Source organism: Callospermophilus lateralis, chromosome 7 (assembly GCF_048772815.1).
Source record: "Callospermophilus lateralis isolate mCalLat2 chromosome 7, mCalLat2.hap1, whole genome shotgun sequence".
In the NCBI taxonomy this organism is placed as follows: Eukaryota; Metazoa; Chordata; class Mammalia; order Rodentia; family Sciuridae; genus Callospermophilus; species Callospermophilus lateralis.
Genome location: NC_135311.1, coordinates 93,195,628 through 93,219,146, shown reverse-complemented (window position 1 = coordinate 93,219,146; position 23,519 = coordinate 93,195,628).

Genomic DNA, 23,519 nt, shown 5'->3' with positions numbered 1-23,519 from the left:
CATTGCCCTGGGCCTGAGGTAAAGCAGGACATTATGGTGGAAGGGCATGGCAAGGAAGGTTTCTTAGCTCCTGGCAGCTGCGAAGCAGAAAAGAGAGAGAGGAAGGAGCCTGAGACAAGATACAATCCCTAAGAACACACTTCCAGAGATCTACTTCTCCAAAAATGCCCCACCTACCACCGGTTCCCACTACCTCCCAGTACTCCATTCACCTATCAGTGGGTCAATCAACTGGTGGGGTCAGAGTCCTCATGATCCGGTCACTTCCCCAAGACCCCACCTTTGAACATGGCTCCACTGGGAGATTTTGGAGAACATCCCAGATCGAAAGCATACCTTGTTGACTTGTTGACTCATTTTAAAAATGATTTCAATCATTTCTAAATGACCAGGACTATTAAGAAAGTCATCATGTGAAGCATCTAGGATAGTTCCAGGCACATGGAGGTCTTCTGGATTTAGAATCCACATAAACTTTTTTTTTGTTTTGTTTTGTTTAAAGTAGGTCGATCATGGATTGATTTAGTCCCATTTGACATGTCTCCAGAGCAAAAGGATTAGTTAGTCTTGCTTTCTTTGTGCCTAGGCTCTGCAGAGATGACTAAGAGGATGTTCCAACATATAAAGGCACTGTCAGTTTTACTGAAATGTGCTCTTTCAGCAAACATTTTGAAACCTACTGTGTGCAGAAGCTCTGGGTCCTTGGGGAGGATACTGTAATGACTTGGTCATTATTTCATTCACAGTCATCTGGTGTGTGCAAGATATTCCCACTAGCTCTATGGATGGAAAAAGCATGTAAACTGGTCCCTCCCCTTCAGAAGCCCATAGTGCAGTCTAGTACACCAGAGTCTGAGCAAAGCAGATGGATGAGAATAAGGCTTGACTGTTCAAAAGGCACTTGTGTGGCTGGGTAACGTAGCATACAGCGAAGTGGGCTGCGTTTTTCCAAGTGTTCAGCTCTTCAGATTTAGAGCCTCATTGAGACAACCCTTTCATCTTCTAGCTGGGAAACAGAACCTGGGAGTGATTAATTGCAATTCTGGGTAAAAGCAAGGCTGAGATTAGCCCCACAGCAGCTTTCATTGTGTGGTAACTAAAACTGAAAACACTTTTTCTTCTTGATCCCATTGTCCTCAGTAGCTGCAGAGGTTTTATAATCTGAAACCATCATTCCTTGGGTAGCTCCAAGAGGTAGAATTACAGACCTGCTTTAGCTTTTGGAAACTATCTCATCCTATCCTCCCAACAGCTTGGTTGGGGTCAGGACCATAGCATTTGCCATACAAAGTCAGGATTTGAATCCATATCCATCTGACTCCACAGGTCAAGCTCTTAGTCTCAACACCATACCCCATCCAGAATTTACTTTCAACTGTAGTATCCAAAGGTTATTATAACTTTTCAAGAAAGACACTCATCCCATTTCTAGGAGCCACTTATCTGAACCAGTAGAAGAGGTAAATTTATGAAGAATAAATAGGGTCTGTAGTTGTTGGAATGCCAACTGAGTCAGGACATAGGAGGGAAAAAAAGGTACGATAAAAAAGTTATGATCTCCTATACACAGTTTCTTAAGATTTTATAATCCAAAGGGAAACACCAAGTAGATGAGTACAAAAAGACCTTCATAGATCACTCCAGAGATGAAATCAAAGTCCCCAGGTCATTAAGGGAAAGAGAAATGGGATTTTAGATTTTCCTTTGCTTTGTAACGTGTTTTCTAGAAACTCTGCACTTGGCATGGCTCAAACTTGAAGTAAATTTCTTAAAATCATGGATGGCATATTTAAAGAGCTCAAAACTATAAGGGTGACAGATCCATAGCCAAACAAAAACTCTCCCTGATGCAATTGGCTCAGCACCTTTTTTTATTTTTTGGTACCCGGGATTGAACTCAGGGGCACTCGACCACTGAGCCACATTCCCAGCTCTGTTCTGTATCTTATTTAGAGACAGGGTCTCACTGAGTTGCTTAACACCTCGCTTTTGCTGAGGCTGTCTTTTTACTCGAGATCCTCCTGCCTCAGCCTTGTGAGCCATTGGGATTACAGCTGTGCCACTGTGCCCAGCTGGCTTAGCACCTTTTAGGATGCCAGGTTCCTCCTTCTTGTCTCCTAGCTAAATTGTTTTTATTTTGCAAAAACTTCGGGGCTTGTTGAGTTGATGTTGAGCATCTCTTGCCAAGTAAAGTGTGTGTATTAGAATTTTCTGTTAACCAGAATCCAGACACTGGAGAGCTGAGTGGCAGGGGATGCAGACCTTAATTTGGCCAAAGTAGCAGGGAAGTAATAGAATGTTTCTGTTCCCCATAAAGAAAGGTAGTCAAGCATCTGTACTTCCCACTGAACTCCAATTTCCATTTTGCTTTGAAAGGCTGCTTGTTCTGTAAGTGACAGCCATATGACAAATGATCAGTATGTCAGATTTGTTTTTATTTTGTACTACATATGAATTTGACCTCCACAGTAGGTCTGTGTTAATTTCCCAAAGCTCTTCCAATAATTGTATTCTTTTTTTTTTTTAAATGTGCATACCATTATTCTTTTTTGGGTTGTGTTATGACTGGTGTTTGAAAGTGGTTAAAGGATTACTGGTTACATATGGAGTCATGTGTACGTGATGCACATTCCCAGATGTAAACAGCCGCTGAAGTTCATTATGTAGTTTGTATATCTATTCTACTCGTTTCACCAGACTCAACTCAGTAATTTCTGGCCTGCAGAGTTTTTTTTTTTTCTTTAAGAAAATTAAATTTAGATAACCTTTTTTAAAAAAGGAGCTTTAGTTTTGTCATATTGATATTTATATCGACAATTAATTGTTTCTGCCAGAAGAGAGTATGTGTCTAATTGTCCCTGAGCTGTTACTTTTCTGTTTTATGGTGATTTCGTTTAAACACTAATCAGTTATCTGTACCCTACATTCAAGGTTTCAAAAGTTAGGATGCTTGTAACTTTGGCTTTACAATAACAAATAGTTCATTGGTTTAAAGAGATAGTTGAACTGTATGGAGAAGCCAGGTCTATATTTCTAAGGCTATTTTGGAATGTTTTTTGGTAAAAGAAGGCCTGTTTCCATATTGTCTGCCTTCCCTGTCTGTCTATCTATCTGATCTGACATCTAGTTATCCATTAATCTATCTGTTAAATATTCAAACAAAAAGTCCATGTGGGCTCAGGAGTGCAAAGGATAGCATTTCGACTTCTAAAAATATAAGAATGTAGATCTTGAAAGAGGACAATAAACTTTCAGAAAGAGCTTTGAGATTAAGTGGAGACAAGACACCAGAAATCTTGAGTAGTCCTTCTGGTCTCCTTCTTCTCCCTGTTACCTCCTCTTTCTAAATTAAATTTTAAATTAGTTTACTGTATTTAAAATGTACAAAAAAATCTACAAATATATGGGCATCAAAGAAAATTTAGAACATAGCAAATATTGTGAAAGTGAAAACCCATTAAATCTTACTGGAGCTCAAATTACAAACATAAATAATCACTTTTAAAATATTTTGGTATATTTCCTTCAAGGCTTTTTGTTTGCTCTGAGCATGTACTTTAAAAAAATATCACAAATATGACTGCACACTATTTTATATCAACTTTATATGCTAAATATGGTAATATTATTTTTCCAGGTCTATATGTTTGTGTGATATTACAGAGTGGTACAGACTACAAGTACCCTCTGTTGTCTTGGAAAATTAAATAAAACAAAAACTTATTTATGGGGGGCTGCTGAGGAAAACAAAATTTGATTGAAGTTCAGTGTCTAATACAGTGGCTATGTAGCTTAGCAATCTGTTAAATTATTCACATTGAATTTAAAAAATACCTCCAAACCTCCTCATATTATTAAACTTAAATTAAGCAAGTGTTGATGAATAGCCAATAGAGCAGTCAGAAATGAGTTGGTGATGAGAGCTGCTTTGTCTCGAGCTTGAAATCCCAGTGCCCTTGACATGATATCACATTGGATTCCATGGGTCAGGCCGTGGTGCACCATGATTTTGTCTTATATAAAATTTTCTTGCTCAGTTTTCAGAATGCTATCCAACTTGGAAAAGCCAGTCTCCTTGTGTATTTAGATATTTATGAATAATCTTTTAATCCTGAGTAGAGTGGTATTGACAGTTGTGGGTCGGAGGTAAATGCTTCCAGAGATTCCTGTTCTTTTCCTATAAAAATGTCAGGAAAAAAAAGCATTCTTGCTGGGTATGGTGGTGCATGCTTGTAATCCTAGATGCTTGGGAGGTTCAGAAAGGGAGATCGAAAGTTGGAGACCAGTGTGGGCAACTTAGTGAAACCCTGCCTCAAAATAAAAAAAAGTAAAAAGGACTGGGGATGTAGCTAGTGTTAGGGTGTCCTTGAGTCCAATTCCCAGAACTTTAGAACAAAACAAGCAAACAAACAGAAAAACTATTCTAGTCTCCTGGGGGAAGCAGTTTGGTGGCATGAGACTCTGGAGGCAGATGGCCTGGGTTTGTTTCCTGCTTAACAATTTTCTGCAGGGTGAATCTGGGTTGTTTAGCTGGAAATTAGGAATTAGACTATGAATTTGTAGAGATGGTTTAAATAAGTTAAAATACATCAGGAACTCAGTAGTGTTAACTGATTTTGTTTCCACCAGGCTTCTAAATTTCTAGATTTCTAGTGCTTTATACCATTTCCCTCACATTTATGATGTTCTGCATTGTCCCTCAGTGAGTGGCTTTTTATGAGTGAGGCTTCCCCAATTGGCTTATGATGTTGGTAACAAGACTAACTATCAATTTTTGAGGGAGTACTCTCTGCCAGGTGCTCTACCTGTATTTTAAAACGTATGTCTGAACTCACTTATGAGGTTTGCTTTTAGAAACTGATCTCTCTTGTCAAGTAAGGAAACTATTGGTTACAGAGGTTAAGTGATTTACATTCTGAAGTTGCTAACTATGAATTTAGGAATTGGATTCCACTCTGGCTAATCAACAGAACTTGGATTTGGAAATTCCTTTAGGAAAAGAATGTATTATACTTTTAAGATCCCTTACTGCTTTTAGCACATTTCCATAAACTTTGTAGACTATTAGTCAGTCTGTGTCTTTTTAAAGGAATGAATGAGTGAGGTGATCCCATGGGTAAGGAAACTTGGGACTTTTCTGCAATAAGAAAACTCAAGAGTATTTCCTTTTAATGACCAAGAAATTTTGAGGCTGATAATTGTGTTCTGCTTCTGTATTGCACATGAGAGAATGATAAAGTTCTAATTATTTGCATATAAAACTGGCTGTATTTCATGTGAAATAAATTTAGAGATCCTGTATCTGAGACCCTGACTTGAGAAAATTTGAATTAGCATTACATAGGTAATTGAAGCAACTCTAATTTTAACAAAAGCTGTAACTAATTTGAGGTGTGTTTTTAGCCATTTGTTTAATAGCCTTTTATTTAGCATGTGCGAAGCCCTCTGCTGGGAGCTAGGATATAGGGATGAATGGGATGATGGTTCTTTTTCATGGTCTAATCAACAAAGCTTTTATGTTGGACAGAGGATTTTATTTTCTCTCATGGTTTCAGCTACCCCTAATGTTAATGACTCCTGTATCTGTGTCTTTAACCCAGACCCTCTTGATTCTGTTTTCCAGCTTTGTGTTAAATATTTCCACATGGATGTCTCCTAGCCTCCAAACTCAACCTGCCATCTGTCCCCAGCAACCCCCTTACACCTCTTATATATTCCATCTAATTTAGTAGCACCACTATCCTCTCCTTTGTCCAACTTAAAATATCAAAAGTTACCTTTGATTTCTGGTTCCTTTCTCACCTTTTATATTTATCCAGTCTCCAATTCTGCTGATTTTTCTTCCTTAATATTGTCAAGAACTGTGAAGGATTTAAGAAATTGCCATAGTTGCAAATAAACTAGTTAGCTTGCCACAGCTTTGTAGACATTGGCAGGAGACACGAGATTCTTGGGTTAGAGAGAAACGACTTTTACTCATAGAAATGTCAATAGCCAGATTGTCAGTATTTTCTTGCTTTGTCAAGAGTTGGTTCCCAGAGGGTGTCATGAAGACAACCAGGTGACCTCATATATAAAGTGCATTGTGTTGCAGAAGAGGAACACTGAGCTTGGGAGGCCCGATGGTATGGAGCCCTGTGTGTGCTTTCTCTTTGCTTCAGAGGGAGGGCATTTCTTCCGGGTCTATTCTCCATGTATTGTCTTTGCAAAGATAGTCTGGAACCAAGGGCAGCCAGTATTTTGATCAAAAGATGTACAGAAACTCAGGACATCCATGGAGAACTCTTTCCCCAATAACTATATCTGGGATCCCTTTTACTCATTCCTTAGCCTATTGGATCAGGGGGCCCCATTGCTCACAGGAATATTTGGACAACTTTTGACTGATCTCTCTAACTCTGCTTGGGTCTCTCTTCATCTCTGTCCTTCACACCTTGCTGAGATACAAATCTGACTCTGACTCCCTTGTACTTAAAACTGCGTTCTGCCTCCTTGCTGTTTATGGGAAGAGCCGAAGCCCCTTAGCATGACTTCAAAGGGCTTCTTAGACAGTCCCTGCTGACTTTTCCAACCTCAGGAGGCAGCATATAAGATTGGTTACCATTTTACTGCCCAAATAATTTCACCTGTATAGCCTCAGTCTCCTCACGTGTAGCATTCTGATGACAGAATCTACCTCATGGGATTGTTGTAGAATTAATTAATTTGGCTGTCCAATAGTAGGCCCTCAGTACATCTGGCTGTGTGTTTTTGTCTTCTCATTTTCTGTCTCACACACATGTCCCTGTGCTTTTCTGCTCACTCATATCCCTTTTCTTGGAATGTCCTCCTGTCCCTATTGCCTGGCTCAGGCTGATTAGATACATCCTTTCTCCCTTCTCTTGCCTGTACCATGCATTTCTCAGTTGTGGAGCTGTAGGTATCTATTAATGAGTCTGTTACTGTTGCTAGACTATCAACTCTGTGAGGATAAGGCTGTCTTATTTACCTTTGCATTTCTAGCCCAGAGCATCTTCTGAGAAAATGATAACTGAAAGAACAAAAGATGTTCACAGTCACAAAGGTTCTGGAGCATTGGGGGTGAGTAGAAAGCACTTGAATGGCTTGATAACAGGTAGGAGAATCTGGGTTTGTGTTGGGGCCAGGGGTGAAAATTGGGCCCTCCAAGAGTCCAGTGCAGGGAATTTGCTTGTTGAGGATGGCTCATGTGGTTTGGAAACCTGTTTAAAGTTATTTCTACACCAAAAGGAAGCAACTCATTTCATGCAATCCTAATAACTCCCTTTCCTGAAAGAAGCTATTGCAAATGAAAGGTCATACAAACTGACTTCTTGTAGGATTTTCAATTCCTCAGAATACAATGAATTCTCTGTTACCTGGTGGAGTGGGTGGAACGGAGCTTCTTTTTAATTAAATTGTCTCTGCAACATAAAGCGACTTTATCCCTCCTTTTGAAGTCTCCCAGTTCTCTAAGGCCTGGCTCAAATCACTCTCCTTGAATTTACTGCCTCACTGGTACACCCAGCATTGTGAGCTATAGTGTTATGTGAGCACATCAAATTCCCTTGTGAACGTGAGGCTTTTGGGGAATTTCTATTTTCTTCTGAAATGTTTAACGTTGTGCTTTTGGATTAAAAAGGTTCTCCACATATGTTTATGGATCCCATATATGGGATTCTCCATAAATGTTCAATGACTTTTGAATAATTGGAATACAGTCTTAATCTGAGAATGCCAAGGATCTTCCCTGGGGCTTCAGTTTCCCTACTCCAGCACAGATTTGTTGCATAGTATTGAATGTTTAGTTTATCATTTTTTATTACTTTTCAAATGAGAAAGACTGAAGTTTTTAAAATACACACACACAACACATACACTTAAAATCATTAGGAAAATATTGATAAGCAAGCCAAAAAAAAAAAAGAAAGAAACCCCAGAAATAGAAAGGATAATTACTAGTAGTATTTGGGATATATTTCTGTAGTCTCTTTTCCTTTACTTCATGCTTTTAATTGTCTTAGTCTCCACATGAATGGGTCATCTTCTACCACTCCTCTGCAATCTACTTTTTTCCCCTTAACATTGGTAGCTATCTATTAAAAGTGATAATGCTGAGGAATTTCCTATATGCTGCCATTTCAGGCCTTGACCCACCATTTGCCTTGTTATTGCCCCTCCTTTCTTGATTCCCAAGGCTCTCTCAATTGGCCCCCTCCCCCTTGGTGGTGGTCAGATCTTGGATATCTGCAAGTATCTTCATAGCGAGTTCCAGTTTCTAGTAAGGTCTACTATGTCCCAAATACTTGTGCTTGTTTTACACACTTTAAAAATCTGTTTTCTGATAGACCAAATGTTTGTAATCTCCATTTTTACATGTGAGGAATCTAAAGGTTTGGTAATTTATAAAAGATACAAAGCTCTAGTTGGGGTTTGAACTCATGGTCTTTATGCCCAAAGCCTTCTCCAGTATGTGAAATTGCTGCCCACCTTTTTACTACTTACTTATCTTCCTTCTCCTGGCACTGCCCCCCACCCCCATACACCCACCCACTGGGGATTGAACCCAGGGCTTTACACTTGCTAGGCAGGTGCTTTACATCTGAGCTATATCCCCAGCCCTAGGTGCTGCTTCTAATCAGCTTTCAGTTCTCTGTATCTTTCCTACGAAGGGCACGATAGTCCACACCTCTGAACCTCTGAACCAGCATAGTGAATTTCATATGGGAGTGGGGGGAGGGACTGAGCAAAGCATGATTCTTGCTTTCAGCATTTATGGTGATGAGGTGACTGACCCCTCACATCTGTCTTCAACCCCCATCCCTCAATTCCAGAGTTACTTTCTATTAACTCAATGCACCTTTTCTTGGTAATTATGTTAGCTTTCCTTGCAGCCACCTGCATGGTCTCTGTCTCACTCTCTGGCTTGCTTTCAAGGTCATGAGTGTGTTCTTTGTGTACTTGCTGTTTTTGATAACCTTAGTCCCAGATATAATGTCAAGGTGGGGGACCTCCTAAAGATGTTATTAATCACCCCTTTTATGACTATTACATATTGGTAAGTGGGCAAATAAAAGTAGCTTGTATATTTCTCAACCAGATGTACTGGTAGCTGGGGTGGGGGCGCTCAACTGCAGTACATTCCTATCATGATTTGGCAAAGAAAGAGCCACTGAGATTAATAGTATAATCCCTGCTTATGATCTGGATTCATCAGGTGAATCCTGGGGCTCAGTATTGGAAAGGACCTGAAGATCATCTGCTCCAGCTGCTCAATTTGATACTTGAGGAAACTGAGGCAACAGGGAAAGGAGTCATGAAGATTATAGGACACCAAGGCTTTGGGAGATGTTGGACATGATCTAACCTTGCTCTCTTATTTGGGGAGACAAAAGAGGCCTTGAGAAATTTGCTATTGCTCCTGATGCTTCACAGCCTGTTACTGTGGAGCAAAGACTCTTTCTTGGTTTCTTGACTGCAGGCGCCCAAGGGGGTGACCTGGAGGTGAAGTCACTGTTAATCAGTCACTAGGACAGATGGTAGGAATTGGTTGGTTAGGGAAGTTCCGGGCTCTTCTCTCCAAGCTGGCTCCCCAGGGCATCTGGTTGAACTCTCAGTCTAGTTCTTTCCTCTATCCTGTGGTTGTTGACTCCACCAATGACTGCTTTCTCTAGAATGGCAAGGGTGAGGAACCAGCAGGGGTCGGGGGAAGAAAAAGCAAAAGAACCAAGCAAGAGGTGCTGGTGGGTAGGTGTGCCAGGTCCTTTCTTTGGGGTTATGGGTCTCTAGAGGGTTTCAACTTTGCAGTGAAAACAGGACTTGGGGAGTCCCCTCTATGGAGGTGGAGTTGTGTTTCCCACCCCTCCACGGAGGGTTCTGTCCAAGATCTCGTCCTGCATGATGCACCTCAGTCCCACCAGTTCACCCTTCTGCTGTGTCTCTGGGTGTAAGCCCTTGGCTCGGGTTAGGAGAAGGTCAGGTGTGTGTGTGAAGAGGTCTTTCTTTCTGAGACTCCTGTAGTACAGACCTCCTGCCAGAAGGATCTGAGGCACAAGATGTGGATGTGACATGTGTTCAACCCTGTGCATCTGGCAGCCCGACAAATAACTTCCATCTGCCCTACGAGGTCGGACCGGTTGAACGCACCTCAGTTGAAAGCCACTGTTCTTTAGGAACTTGATAATTAAAATTCTAACATGTGAATTAAAGAAAACAAGGGGCTGTCCTGACCGACATAGTGAAGTAAGTTTTGGTGCTTTCTATTACTGCTTCCTCTTACAGAGCTAAGACTCTCACACATTTAGGTTTGAGGTCATCATTCAGACAAACCCATTGTGGCTAAAGAGGCCCACGTGTCCACTCTTTTTTTTTTTTTTTTTTTTAAGAGAGAGAGACAGAGAGAGAGAGAGAGAATTTTTTAATATTTATTTATATTTTTTAGTTTTCGGCGGACACAACATCTTTGTTTGTATATGGTGCTGAGGATCGAACCTGGGCCGCACGCATGCCAGGTGAGCGCGCTACAGCTTGAGCCACATCCCTAGCCCATGTGTCCACTCTATCCTTGCTGGTGACGTAATGCTGGGTTCACAAAATCTGACTCTTCCAATAACTCAAGAAAATGACAAAGAAAGCATACAACCACACAGAATTACCTTTTCAATGATCTAGAGGTGACTCTGCGACCTTAAGGGTCCTTGGAAAGACAGCCACCAGAATTCTTTATTCTTATATAGGGAACATACAAGGGGTGGTTCCATGGAACATTCTATCCCCCAAAAGGCAAAGGGGTAGGATAACAAAGGAACAGGGGAGTGGAGCTCAATTCCTCTGGGTGCTGCCTACTTCTAGGGCCACACCTTGTTATCCGAGCCAGGGAAAAGCCCGAGTCACCAGTCATAGCTACCACACCAGACTACAGTGATCTTTCAGATCCCCATGGTGCATCAGGACTTAAAGGTGCATGCATTTGAAGTGGCTCCCCACAGCATACCACAGTTCTCTTGTGGTGTGGAGAAATAAAAGATGGAGTCTTTAAATTGCATGAGGTGGTGAGTGGCATCTCCAGAGCTGGGCAGACACATGCATGGAAACAGTCCTTTGGGGCCTCCACTCTGCTTCCCTCATGATTGAAAACAAAGCTAAGGAGTAGACTTGAGGCATTCTCAAGCCGAGTTGAGGGATTCATTTGTTTCCTTGAATACTCTGATAAAATGGTCACTTTTCACTTTCTGTGGTTAAAAAAGAGGTCACTTTGCCATTAGGCCTTTGACGGACGCTCAAGGGCTAAAGCAGATGGTTATGATTTCTGACTTAGAGCAGCCACCCTAGAAAGAAGACCTGAAGGGAAGGAAAAGTCTCTGTATTCTTACCCCAGAGCACAGATGCTTCCCCACCTGTGAGAAGAGCAGAGCACATGGGTAGTAAGATGCAGCTATGAACCAAGCCTTCTGCGGGGGACGTGACTCCATGTGAACCCCCTGTTAGACTTCGGAGGGACACCATCCGTGAATCAGTATTGCCTCTCCTGTGGCATATACTCCACACATGTATTCCACAGAAGGAAGCTTCTGGATCACATTTCAAAGTAAATAAATATTTTCATAAAAAAAAAAGCAAACTGAAAAATACCCACTTCATTTGAGGTGGTAGAGGACTGTGGTATTTTCTAATATTATTCTTTTCACTTAAATGATTTTAAGCTGACTTATTGGGTTTAATTATTAAGCTTGGGTGAATGTATCATGTATCTTGGTTTCTAAAATTGTTTTTAGATTCACTTAAACGTTTATGGAAAGTCCATAGTGTCAAAAGCATATGTTAGCAGATTTCTGCGGTTTCACTGAGCCTGTGTACTGAGCAGTCAGGATTTGATACCACAGTGATGGGTTGGCAATTTTTTGTTTCAAATGTTGCATCCTAGTGTTTGAGGACTATTTGAGTATATCTTCCATTCATGAAGGCAGAGTCATTCGGGATCCTGATGTGCCTTGTTAATAGGGCAGAAGAATGCTGGGAATTTTTCACCGTAGGTCTCAGAAGAGCTCTATCCTTGACTTAGTTACTCTAAGACTTATATGTATTTCAGGGCATTGGCAATGTCCTGAGTCAGTTATGGCAATGAACAACTGCTCCTTTAGGTAACTAGAAAGCATGAATGTGCTAGGGATTTTAGGGCTAGAAAAAGTTTTAAAGATTGCTTTGCTCACCTGTTTTTAATTTTCTTCTCCATTAATGATGCCTTTTAGGAGAGCCCTCCATGGACCCACACTTAGAAATAATTTGAATGTCAAGTGATTAACAATGTTTATTTGTTTTTCTCACTTTTGAATCAGAAATAATGTATAATGACCAGTTCATGTTTGCTTATCTATATGTTCATTCACTCATTCACTCATTCTGCACTTAGTATGTATTTTCTTTTGACTGGGCAGTGTACTGAGCACTGGGATGCAAAGGCTATTGTGATGGAGTTAGTGTTGTTAAAATTGCCAGAAATCAGGGATGGATCTCAGTGATCCAGACTGACTCATGGCTGAGCCGTTCTGGACATTTCTTTTCCTTCCTTTTCTTTTTAATTTTTCAGGTATTTTAAGCAAATGGAAATGTAAACCAACAAATGACACGTTTTGCCATGTTTGCTTCAGAACTTTTTAAAGAAATAAAGCATTATAGTTCCAACTGAAGCCCAAGTGCACCCCTCTAATGTGCTCTGGCCTTTCTTCTCCTGAGAGAATCTCCCAACGTGATGTCTCGGCCTTCCTGTGTGCGCTTTTAGACTTTATGTCTGTATAAACCCACTCACAGCACATGGCATTGTTTTGCCTGTTCTTAAACTTCCTATAAATGGTAACTTACTGTTCCTGTCCTGCTATACCTTGCTCTTTTTGCTCAACATTGTGTTTTTGGTATTGAGCCTTATTAATTTAGGAACTGGGTGTTAATAGAATCAGTTGAGTGACCACCTCACAGTTAACGGACCCTTTCTCCTCTTCTCATTTTCCTCCCTGTTTCATGAACATTGTTGCCATGAAAAGTGTCCTACCCATCTTCTTGTGATGTGTGAAATTTCTCTAGGCTACAAAGCTGGGAGCCGAATGGAGAGCACATGTCTTCACCTGGCCTTGATGTCGCCGACTTGCTCTTTAAGGGACGTGACCAGGTCCCTTTCTGCAATAGATGAGTTCCTTTGCTCTTTCCCCTTTTTAGCTTTTGGTATTGGGGGTATTTTTGGCTTTTGCTTGTTCAGTGTGTATGAAGTTAGCTACTGAAATTTGGACACATAAAGATATGTCAAAATTTGAGTCAAGATGTCAGAATGAAGACTGGAGTTTTGTTTGTTTGTTTGTTTGTTTGTTTGTTTTTTTCTTCTTGTTCCTCAATTAGCCATGTTATAGGGCAGGTTTAAGTTTCTGGATGGGTAGAATCATCCTCGTCAAAGCTCACTTTGTCCTTATTAATTTGCTGTATACCCATTGTAAACATAACACATCATATCCCTTTCTAAGGAAAGTAAAAATACAGAAATTCAAACTCATAGAACCTGTGAGGTGGCTTGCAGAGGGATGGGTGGAAGTGGGCACTGTCCTTATTTTAGTGGACTCATATTGGCCATAGAGCAATCGGACTGAGGTCTCTGTTCTAGCAGAGGTTGGTGCCTACTTGACTCCTTGGACTTCGGCATCCTCATGCATAAGATGAGCAGTTGCATTGATCATTCCTACAGGTTCTGACTTTCGTTTCCTGTTTCAAAAATTCCATGTTTCTAAATGACACCATCCCTTGGTTCTTTAAAAGGTTTTTGAACCACTAATATTCAACTTGTCTTGAGAACTGAGGAATTGAATGTTGAACCACCACTAAGTGAAGAGCAGTTAAAAATAGTTAAGTCTTGGGGCTGGAGGTGTGGCTCAAGTGGTAGTGCGCTCGCCTGGCATGCGTGCAGCCCGGGATCGATCCTCAGCACCACATACAAACAAAGACGTTGTGTCTGCCAAAAACTAGAAAATAAATATTAAAACAATTCTCTCTCTCTCTCTCTCTCTCTCTTTAAAAAAAAATTTAAAAAAATAGTTAAGTCACCTTTGAAATATCAATCAGTTAAACAGATCATTGTCATGTATTCATTAAGATGATAGGAAAACATACAGTGTAGAGCAGGAGGTGATTTATCCCTTTGCCCCATTTTTTCCCCTATTTTCTTTAATGACTGTGTATTAGTATTCTTGAAATAAAATAATAAGCATATGCAAACAATTATAACCTCATTTGGAAGGAAAAAAAAAAGAATGTGATTTACACAAAACATATGCTGGAGAAAGGGAGAACACCTGTATATGAAAAATGATTTGTAATACGGTTCCAGATAATCCCCACAGTGCTTTCCTGGTTTAAGGTTGGTGGAGGAAAAGTGTCTTTCTTTGCATGTTGCATTCAAGGAAGATGGAAGACAGTTAGACTGGCATCTTCCATAAGAGCAATGCCAAAGCTAAGTGCAGAACAACCTGAGTTTCTCTCTTTAGGTTTAAAGACCAAAAGGGAAGGTGGGAAGCAGAACTAGCAAGATTTGACCATTAGGACATGGAGCAGATGACCCCATTCCCAAGGCAGATGACCAATCTGTACTGTTTGTCAGAGGTCATAATGGGGAAGTAATCATAAAGCCCAATTATGAGTATATTCTCTCAGTTCTGGGACAGTCGTGGGATGGAGGAATGACTATTCTGGCTGATATTAGGAGTGCAGGTAAAGAAACTGGTATCCATGTAGGGGGCTTTTCAGTGCCGCCTGGGTATTTTCGCAGTCCCTGTCATTTGGGAGCAGGAGTGTGTCAGCCTCCTCTACATGGCAGTCCTCCTTCTGTAGAGCTGAGAGCTGCTGCCTGCAAATGTTCTTCACATTTTGCTCGCTCCCTCTGCTTTGCAGAGCGCTCTTTCATACAATAGTCCCACAGATCACTGAAGAGTCCTCGTGTCCCTTTCCCTCTTCCTCCCTCTCAGCTTGTTCCTTCTGAGAAGTGTGGAGTGGTGTTTTTATTCACAGATGCCCTGGGAAATTTCATGGTTTTGAGACTCATGCTGAGTTTGTCCAGATGTGCCAATATTTGTCTTATATGATATAAATTAATTGTCCAGAAGAGGAAGAAACCTTTGTAGGCACTAACTCACTAATGCAAACCAGTTCCTTTGGGTATTGATGGCAGGAAAAAAAATTTAAAAAATGAACCAGATCATTTTCACTGGGCGAGTGCAGTTGTTGAATTCACATTCTACTTTTAGGACAAATCTGTAGTATGACAGGTCAGTCTTACCACATGCTTCAGCCATGGGAAACCCAGGGTGACACTTGTAATTGAGCCTCGCTTTTATGTAAGGACTTGGCGGAGGTGGAAGGAAAAGCAATACTTTTACATTTTATGAGCACACTCTATGGCCCAGTGTTTATAGCATAAGGTGGAAAATAACTTAGCTCTGCTCAGACTTAGAAGAGTATTATTATAAATAAAGTTTACCTTTATGGAAGGGTACAAACTCTTAAAGAGAGGAATTATGAGAATAAAACGCCCTAATGTTGTCAGTGCCCAGCACATATGTACCTAAGTTCTTTTCAAGAGCCAGAAATTGAACATTGACTAGTGTGGTTGAACCTTGAGGTGTTAAAATAATAACTCCCCTGCCCCATCACAGGACCAGGTGTGGTGACAGCTGTTGCTAATGTATTTGAACTCTTGCGGTGTGCCTGGCAATGTGCTTTAGGCCAGTTATTGCATTAAATTCTCCAAAGCTGGGAAGCAGGTACTCTTGTGAGCCTCATTTTACAGATTGGACAACTGAGGGGTGGAGCATCCTGCCCCAATCATGTATCTTGGGTGTAGCAGAGCAAGAGTCCAGCTCATGTTTTGCTATTCTACCTTGTTTTTTTTTTTTTCCCTCAGCAAAATAGAATATAAATTAAACCTTAAGCAGTACCCTGGGGGAAAATTAAGGAATCTTTAATTGTAAATAAAACCCAAGTATCTTTCCAGTGTGAGGTTTCCTTAAGGGAGACTGTCATTCTTAGGGAAATGATTAGGCCAAAGCGTAGTATCAAAAAAGCACCCATTTCCATATTCAAACATAATTCTCCTATGCTGGTTAAAATCACAGCACAAATTTATTCACTCTAAGAAGTGGATAAAGGCACAGAATTTAATGTAAAGAGATCAGCTTCCTAGAGGTGGGATGACATGAATTTTAACCACTAACCCTCCATGTGGCCTTGATGCAACTTCTCACTCTCCCTGCTTGTCACTGTTTCCATCTGTAAAGTGTGGGCAGTAGGCTCTGATCAGGAAGATTCCACCTGGCTTTGCATCATGCCTGAGAGCACGACTTCGAGCTCCTGGAGAATGAAAGTGTCTTTGTTCTTGAATGAAAATATCAGATAACCAACCTGACGCTAGTCTCTTGCTTTGGAGTTTTCATTCACTGCAGCATTATTCCAAGAATATAGGACATGTTACTCCTCTGCTGCTCATCTATTTAGGGTGTTCTTCAACAAACTTGTCAGGGCTTATCTAACTAAGTCTTAGCATCATTTGGGTGTGGCTGATTGCCTGAAGGCTAAGGTGCCTGACTTCTTCCTTACATGGGTTAGTGAATTCAAATAAAAAAAAAAGCGGCCTGGCTTCCGGCTTCCTCCCATGCTAAACTTTTCCACACATTTTAGCTGCTCTTTTGGCAGCCAAATCTGGGAGCAGGACAAGATGGAGATTTTAGAAATAGGTGACAGTTGTTTATCTTATGAATTTCTTCTCCATTTGCTTTCTTTCCCTAGCAGAGTTGACTAACTGCCTCTTTCTGAGAACACTTGGAGCCTATTTCCTGTGGAGGATAATCAGGCAGGGTGACCAATAGCCATTTCTCTCTTTTGCCTCCTCTGGGTTACAAGCTTTAATGTACTGTTCCCATCATGGATAAAGACAGAATATGGCTGTGCATGTTCACACAGTGTCTGCATCAATGCTGCCCAGCACAGGGGGAATGGATAAGGAAGAATTTGTGTTTCTAAATATACATGATTACACATGCTTTATCTGAAAATATCCTATTCTGAAATAGACAATTCAAATGTTTCTTCCCTGATCCTTTCTAAACTGACTTCAGTAATGTGAGGTAATCTTGTGCCTCATGACATTTTTTTCTGTTATTATGAAATATTTATGTTTATGACTCCCTCCTTCTTTTATTAAGTTGGTCTCTCCATTGAGATTGTAAATTCTCTGAGGCTAGGGATAAATATAAATATTTGATATTTAATTTCTCTCCTTTGTGGACTATGATGACATGTGTATTAGGGCCCTTGGACTTGTTTCTCAACTCAGTGGGGCTGTTTATTTTTTAAATTCTCTCTTTGTTTCATTTTGGATAGTTTTGATTTTTGTGTTTTCTAGTTCACTAACCCTCCTCTTCTTCAATGTCTTATCTGCCCTGCAGTGTCTTTTTCATTGCAGATGCTGTACATTTCACTCCTAGAAGTTTGATTTTTTATATCATCAACGTCTCTAGTTCATTTCTGAACATAGGTAATGTAGACATAATAGCAGCCTTAATGTTCTTGTCTGCTAATTCATATTTGTGTCAATTCTAGGTCTGTTTTGATGTCTTTTCCCTGCCTCTCCTCATCAGGGGTCATATTTTCCTGATTTTTGCATGCCTGCTGATTTCTGATTGGGTGCTAGACATTGTGGATTTTATCTTGTTGGGTGCTGGATAGTTTTGAATTTCTACAAATGTTCTTGAGCTTTGTTCTGGGATGCAGTTAAGTTGTTTACAAGCAGATTGACCCTTTTGGTTCTTGATTGGAAGGTTTATGAGGCAGAACTGAAACAGTAGTACTCAGATTAGAGCTCACTATTCCCCATGAGAGGTAAAACAGGCTTTCATGTACTCTACCCAATGCTTGGAGAATAAGGATTTCCAATCAGAACAAATACTTTTTTGATGTTTCTTTCACTCTCTCAGGATAGTTGTCTCACACGCAGGCACTAATCGATGCTTGAGAAGGATTCTCTGTGGCACTCTGCACATCTCTCATTGCCCTGGCACTCTGTCTTACAAACTCTAGCTGCCGTGGTCTCCCTGGACTGTTAGTTCCATTTACCCAACGTAGGGGTTTCATTGGGCTTCACCTGAGATCCTTCTGTCCCCCATGTACTTTAATCTGGATACTCTCTCTATACTGGGGGACTCAGAGCTCACTTCATTTGTTCCCCTCTCTCAGGGACCACTGGCCTTCATAGCCTATTACACTGGTCTTGATAGTTAACCTGTTTCTCCATCTTGACCAGAAATAGAAATGATCTATTGTATTCTTTCTTTCTGGAACCATCCTCCATCTCCAGTGTCTACATCCTGCCATCCCTGCCTGCACTAGGTTAAGAGTCCTTCCTCGGCTCTCCTGTTGTTCCTGTGCTTTTCATAACCCAGTTTTTATACTTTCTTTTTCCATTCATTTTTATTCTCTTCAGGGCAGGAATTGCCTTTTATCTCTGGATTTCTAATACTTAACTGTTGCTCACAAAGTAGTTGTTGAATGAAGGAATGAATGATTTGGATATTCAATATTTAAAGTATCAACTTCTGAACTACTTTTAGGCCCCTTTAAAAAAAACAAAATTGAATTAGGTTAAATCATTTTAGGTGCAATTTAAGCCTCTTTTAAGTTAGATAATCAGTTCTTTTTGGTCTCTTAGACAATAGTTTTCACCTGTTTGTTTTTTGTGGCCTCTCATTAAAAAGTGTTTAACAAAGGTTCCCCTGCTCGTTGCTCGAAATAATGTGTGGAAATAAAGGGACTAAGAATGTAGTAACTGTGTTGTATAAATGTTAAAAAAAAAAAAAAAAAAGACTAACTTTTTGGTAACTTGCTTTATGGTGGACCCTCAAGTATGGTGTAATCCAAGTTTGAGTTACTGAGGAGACTGTTCTTATCTCAAGTGCCTTTTCCATGTTGGATGTACATGGATATCTTTTATCCAAGTAGCCTGTAACTGGTCTGCAAATAGCTATGAGTCTGTGCATTCTTATCAATTGACAGTGGATGTGTGCCATTGGGGCATGGTCAAGTGCAAGTTCATGCTATATTTGGGTCTTTAAGGGTCAGTAGCATGGACCTTATTTGGTAAGCATCTCAAGACTATCTAGCTTCACTTCCTAAGCAGCTTTTGGTTACTAACAAAGGTGACTAGAGCCCTATCCCAAATCACCGTCCTGTGCACTTGGCATGATGGAAGTGGCTTGTTCTATCTGTGTTCTTCTGGATGCAGTGCAATAGGAATAATGAGATCTAACCTGCCAGGTTCTTTGAAGAATAAATGAAGTAATACATGCTAGTTTCCTACCACAATTCCAGGTTCACACAACTCCCCATACCACTCCCTCCCTTCCATCTGCCTCCGAAGTCTAAATGTAGTGAGTGGCTACCAACATTAAAGAGGTGTGGGGTTATTGTATTGGTGTCTCTTACTTACCATCTTTACCTTTAAAGTTTAATGTGTATTCTTTTGCTTTTTTAGGACAAATGCTTATTTTCCTGAAATAGTATTTTCTTGAATTAAATCCCAGTCTTTTATTTTCCCTCTTCCTTCCTCCCTCCCTCCTCTCTCCCTTCCTGCTTTCCACCCTCCCTCCCTTTCTCTCTATCCCCTTTTGCCTGGTGCAGGAATTATTAAACATTATCTCCTTCCTTCCCCATTTTTCCCTCCTGGAATCCATGGCCCTACCCCTAGGTGGCTTTAATTAACAGGGACTCTCTGCATTAGCTTAGCAGTTTCTCATTTTACTTCTTGAGTATTGATTAAACCTCTCCCTGATACACAAATGAAGACTGAGTGCATTTTGCATATTTTCCTAGAACGGTACAGTAATTCTGTGGGTAAACCAAGATTAGACCCTGCTACTTAAAGAAAAAAAAAAAATCTGATTCTTTGCTTTAAGAGTAAACTGTGTTGCCTCCCAAACTACTAGTTGAGTTTAACTTTCAAGTGTACTTTGTATTTAAATCTGATGATAGTGTTGTTTTTCCTTTTGTCTTGTTTAGATGAGGACATTTTCTTTGCTGGTTTGGTACAGCTGCCCTATCTCCTAGGGTCTCAGTGACCTAGGCAGCAGGTCTCTTGTTGCCATCCAGAGTACTTATTAAGATATTCGTTCTCTTTTGCCCTCTCGTTTAAGATTTTTATAATCGTGTCTATTAGATGGTAATTCTGCCACCTCCCACAATATATGTAGCACTCTGCACACGAAGAAATCTATCAAGTGCATGAGTGAATAAAGCAATATATTTACCTATTTATTGGTTTACATGTCTCCATGGCCGGGTTTAAATGTCTGCAGTCTTGAGATGTTTGAGATGTGAGACAGGAAAACTGAATAAGATATTAGACTGTGTTTCTCAAGGTTACCATTCACCTTCTGCTGCCTTTGAATGAGGTGTAAGAGGTGCCTCTTTCTGGGGTGTGCGCTGCTCTAGGCCACAATCTCAGTGTGCCTGGAGGAGCCCTGCATGTTTGTCCTCCCTTGCTCCTTGAGATGGGTGCCCATCTGTAAGGTGCATCCATCAGAGAAGTGTGAAAACAGGTGACCTCTGTTCTTTGTCTGGCTGGGGTTTTGGTGCTGATATTCTTAGGAGGGGCGGTTGCCCCACCTTGTCGATGTTTCTTTGCACAGCAGGCCCTCTGAAGATGAAGAGCCCTTGTTCTCTCTGTGGGACTCTTTTGTGATGCCTCCAACTGCCTCCCCCCAAGGCAGATTCAGAATCTCTGCTATGTTTGTCCATTTTTGTGAAGACCTGGAGCAGAATGCTGTGGAACTGTTACTCAATGCCACCAGCAACTTATTTTGGTGAAGTCGAGGCCAGCCACCCATCCCTCCTGGTGTTGGAGGCCCAACCTGTCCTGGTCTCACTTTGCCATCTGATCATACTTCTGTTTCCCCACAGAAAACTCTTGACCTGGCCTTACTCTTCTCACACCTTGCTCTTATTACTGCCTCTTAGCCACTGAGTGTGTGGTTCCCCTTGGCTGGGGCACCCTCTACTTCCTCCACAAAGTCTGTAGAATCCTTCCTGTGCTTGGCAGCCCACTTTAAGAGAAGGAGCTGCTCCTCTGTGAAAATAGCCTCCCCCATCATTCTACAAAGTTAATTTGATTTTTTTAACTTAAATAATAGAAATATTGTACATGTTGGTTCCTTAGAAGAGTACTTAGCACATAGTTTGTGCTCTTTAGCCATCTGTTCAACACACAGTGTCCCCTCTTCAGGTGCTGCTCCAGGTCTGGGGAGGCAGAAACAAGTAAGGCATATGTTTTTAGTCATTATTATGATAAATTTCACAGGCCAAGTCCAGTAAGGCTTGGAGCCTATGGAAAAGTGGCAGGGTTGATCATCAGGTATGTCACTGGAGCGAGGCTCCAACAGGAGGTGGGACTGACCTGCCAGGCTTAGCACCAACTTCAGTCTTTTGATGTGCCCTCCAGGGTGAGGCACGAGAAAAAGCAGTTTTCCCTGTTGGGTTGGTTTGGATTGAATCCCAGCCCCATGTCATGAGTTAGCTCTGAGCTTCAGTCTCTTCTTCTTCAAGTAGGGATACTAGGATGATTGCCACATGTCATTACACCCTAGATCTTGGACTAAGTGCTTTGCACTGAAATTTTATGAAATCCTTAAAAATAGCCCTATGAAGTATATTCTGTAAATATCCACAACTTTACAGACGAGAAACCTGGTCATAGAAAGGTCAGGAATCTGGCTCAAGAGTGGTAGAGCTTTGAGGGAGACCCAGGCCTGCCAGAGAGCAGAGGCCACATTCCTCTGTTATGCGGCCTCAGGCTATATCACGTGTCCAGACGAGTTCATATCCTTGGCACACAGGGTAGGAGCAAATAGCAGCTATTATTATCATTATTCTATAGTTCAGGTCTTTCTCCACCACACTGACACCCAGAATAGACATAATAGTTGTTCAATTGAAGCTTTATTGTATTTAATTGACTATGGATTTTGTGTATGGGAAGGTGGGTAACTATTGTCTGTAAAGGGAAATGCTTAGTAGGAAATCTTAAAATGGGAGAAGTTCTGAAAATGTCAAACAGCGGCCAGAGAGACAAACCAATTAACGAGGTTCTGTATTGGAAAGTTGGAAAGGAGGAGGGAAGGAAAAAAAAAAGATTGAAGGGTACAGTCTGGTGGTAGACAGCATTCTGGCTAGCAAGAGGAATAGAAATGACGAGTTACTCGATTATTCAATTATGTGGACATCACTTACAATATTGATGAGCACATAGGCAGGTGTGCAACCTTCAAAGTTTAAAAACCAATTCATCCTCTTGCCGTCCCTCTGTTGACTTCACTGCAAAGTTGGTAATGGCTGGGAAATTCCATTTTGCCTGATGACGTTTTGAGTGAATTAACCTAAGTTGTCTTGAAAAATAGCTGGACCAAAAGACTCAAAAGACTCTTTCTCTTTGGAAAAAGGGCTTTATCCCGGGGGAGAGCGCGGTTGTCTCAGAGGAATCTGAGACTGTTGAGTCCAGAAACTTCCTCCCTTCCCACCCTTTCCCTAGTGTTTCACCAGCAGGAAAGGATACTATTAAAATATGTGATAAAGTTGCACACGGAGACGTGGCTGCCAGAATTTTTATCTTTATGGTTCTCTTGAGTTTGGGGGAGAAATAATTTAATGTAGCAAATGCAAGCTGGCAGTAACCTTTTCCATTTGGCTAATAGTCACTGCTTTGTTTTCCCTTGGATTTTATTTATTTCTCTCTCCTTTTGGGTATTGCTCTGTCATAAGCTGCTTGAGTATTGTATCTCCAACAGGGCCAGAAAGACAGATTGGGATGCTGTATAGACAAGAGCCTTCTGCTGCTGTGTCCAGTTACACTGCGAGACAAACTAGAGAAAGTGCCCCTGCCACCGCTGTCCAGCACATTGACCCAACTGTGCTCACGAAGAGGTTGCCAGGCAGTCTCCCTTCCTAGTGGGGCTTGCTAGAAGTCTGCCTCTCAGCACAGTCTCCGTGTTACTTCTTTCTTCATCCATGATTTGCACAGGGGCTTCTCCCATGATTGCTTTGCTGTTGGAAACCTGGGAGATAACGTTCAGGGAGATTCTACTTGGAGATGAGAATATACTCATCAGTAAAGTGGGAAGCTATCGGAATGTCAGGAAGGTGTTCAAAGGATTTTTAGGAAACCTTGAAAGATAAACATCCATTCCAGTTGGTCTTCTGAAGCTTTCTGTGATGACACAGAGTATGGGAGTGGGGTGACCCTTTCCAAAGTCTAGGGTTGATATTATTTATTTGCAAAAATTTATTAAAATGGAAAAAGTTTAAATAGGTTACTCTATAAGGAAAGTGAATATTAATGATGTTTTAATTCAGTTCAAACAATATATAATGGTTTCTCATAATTTTCATTTACTATTCTTTCCCCCATTTCGAGATCTTTCTTATTGTGCAGTTTCAATAAAATGCTTAGA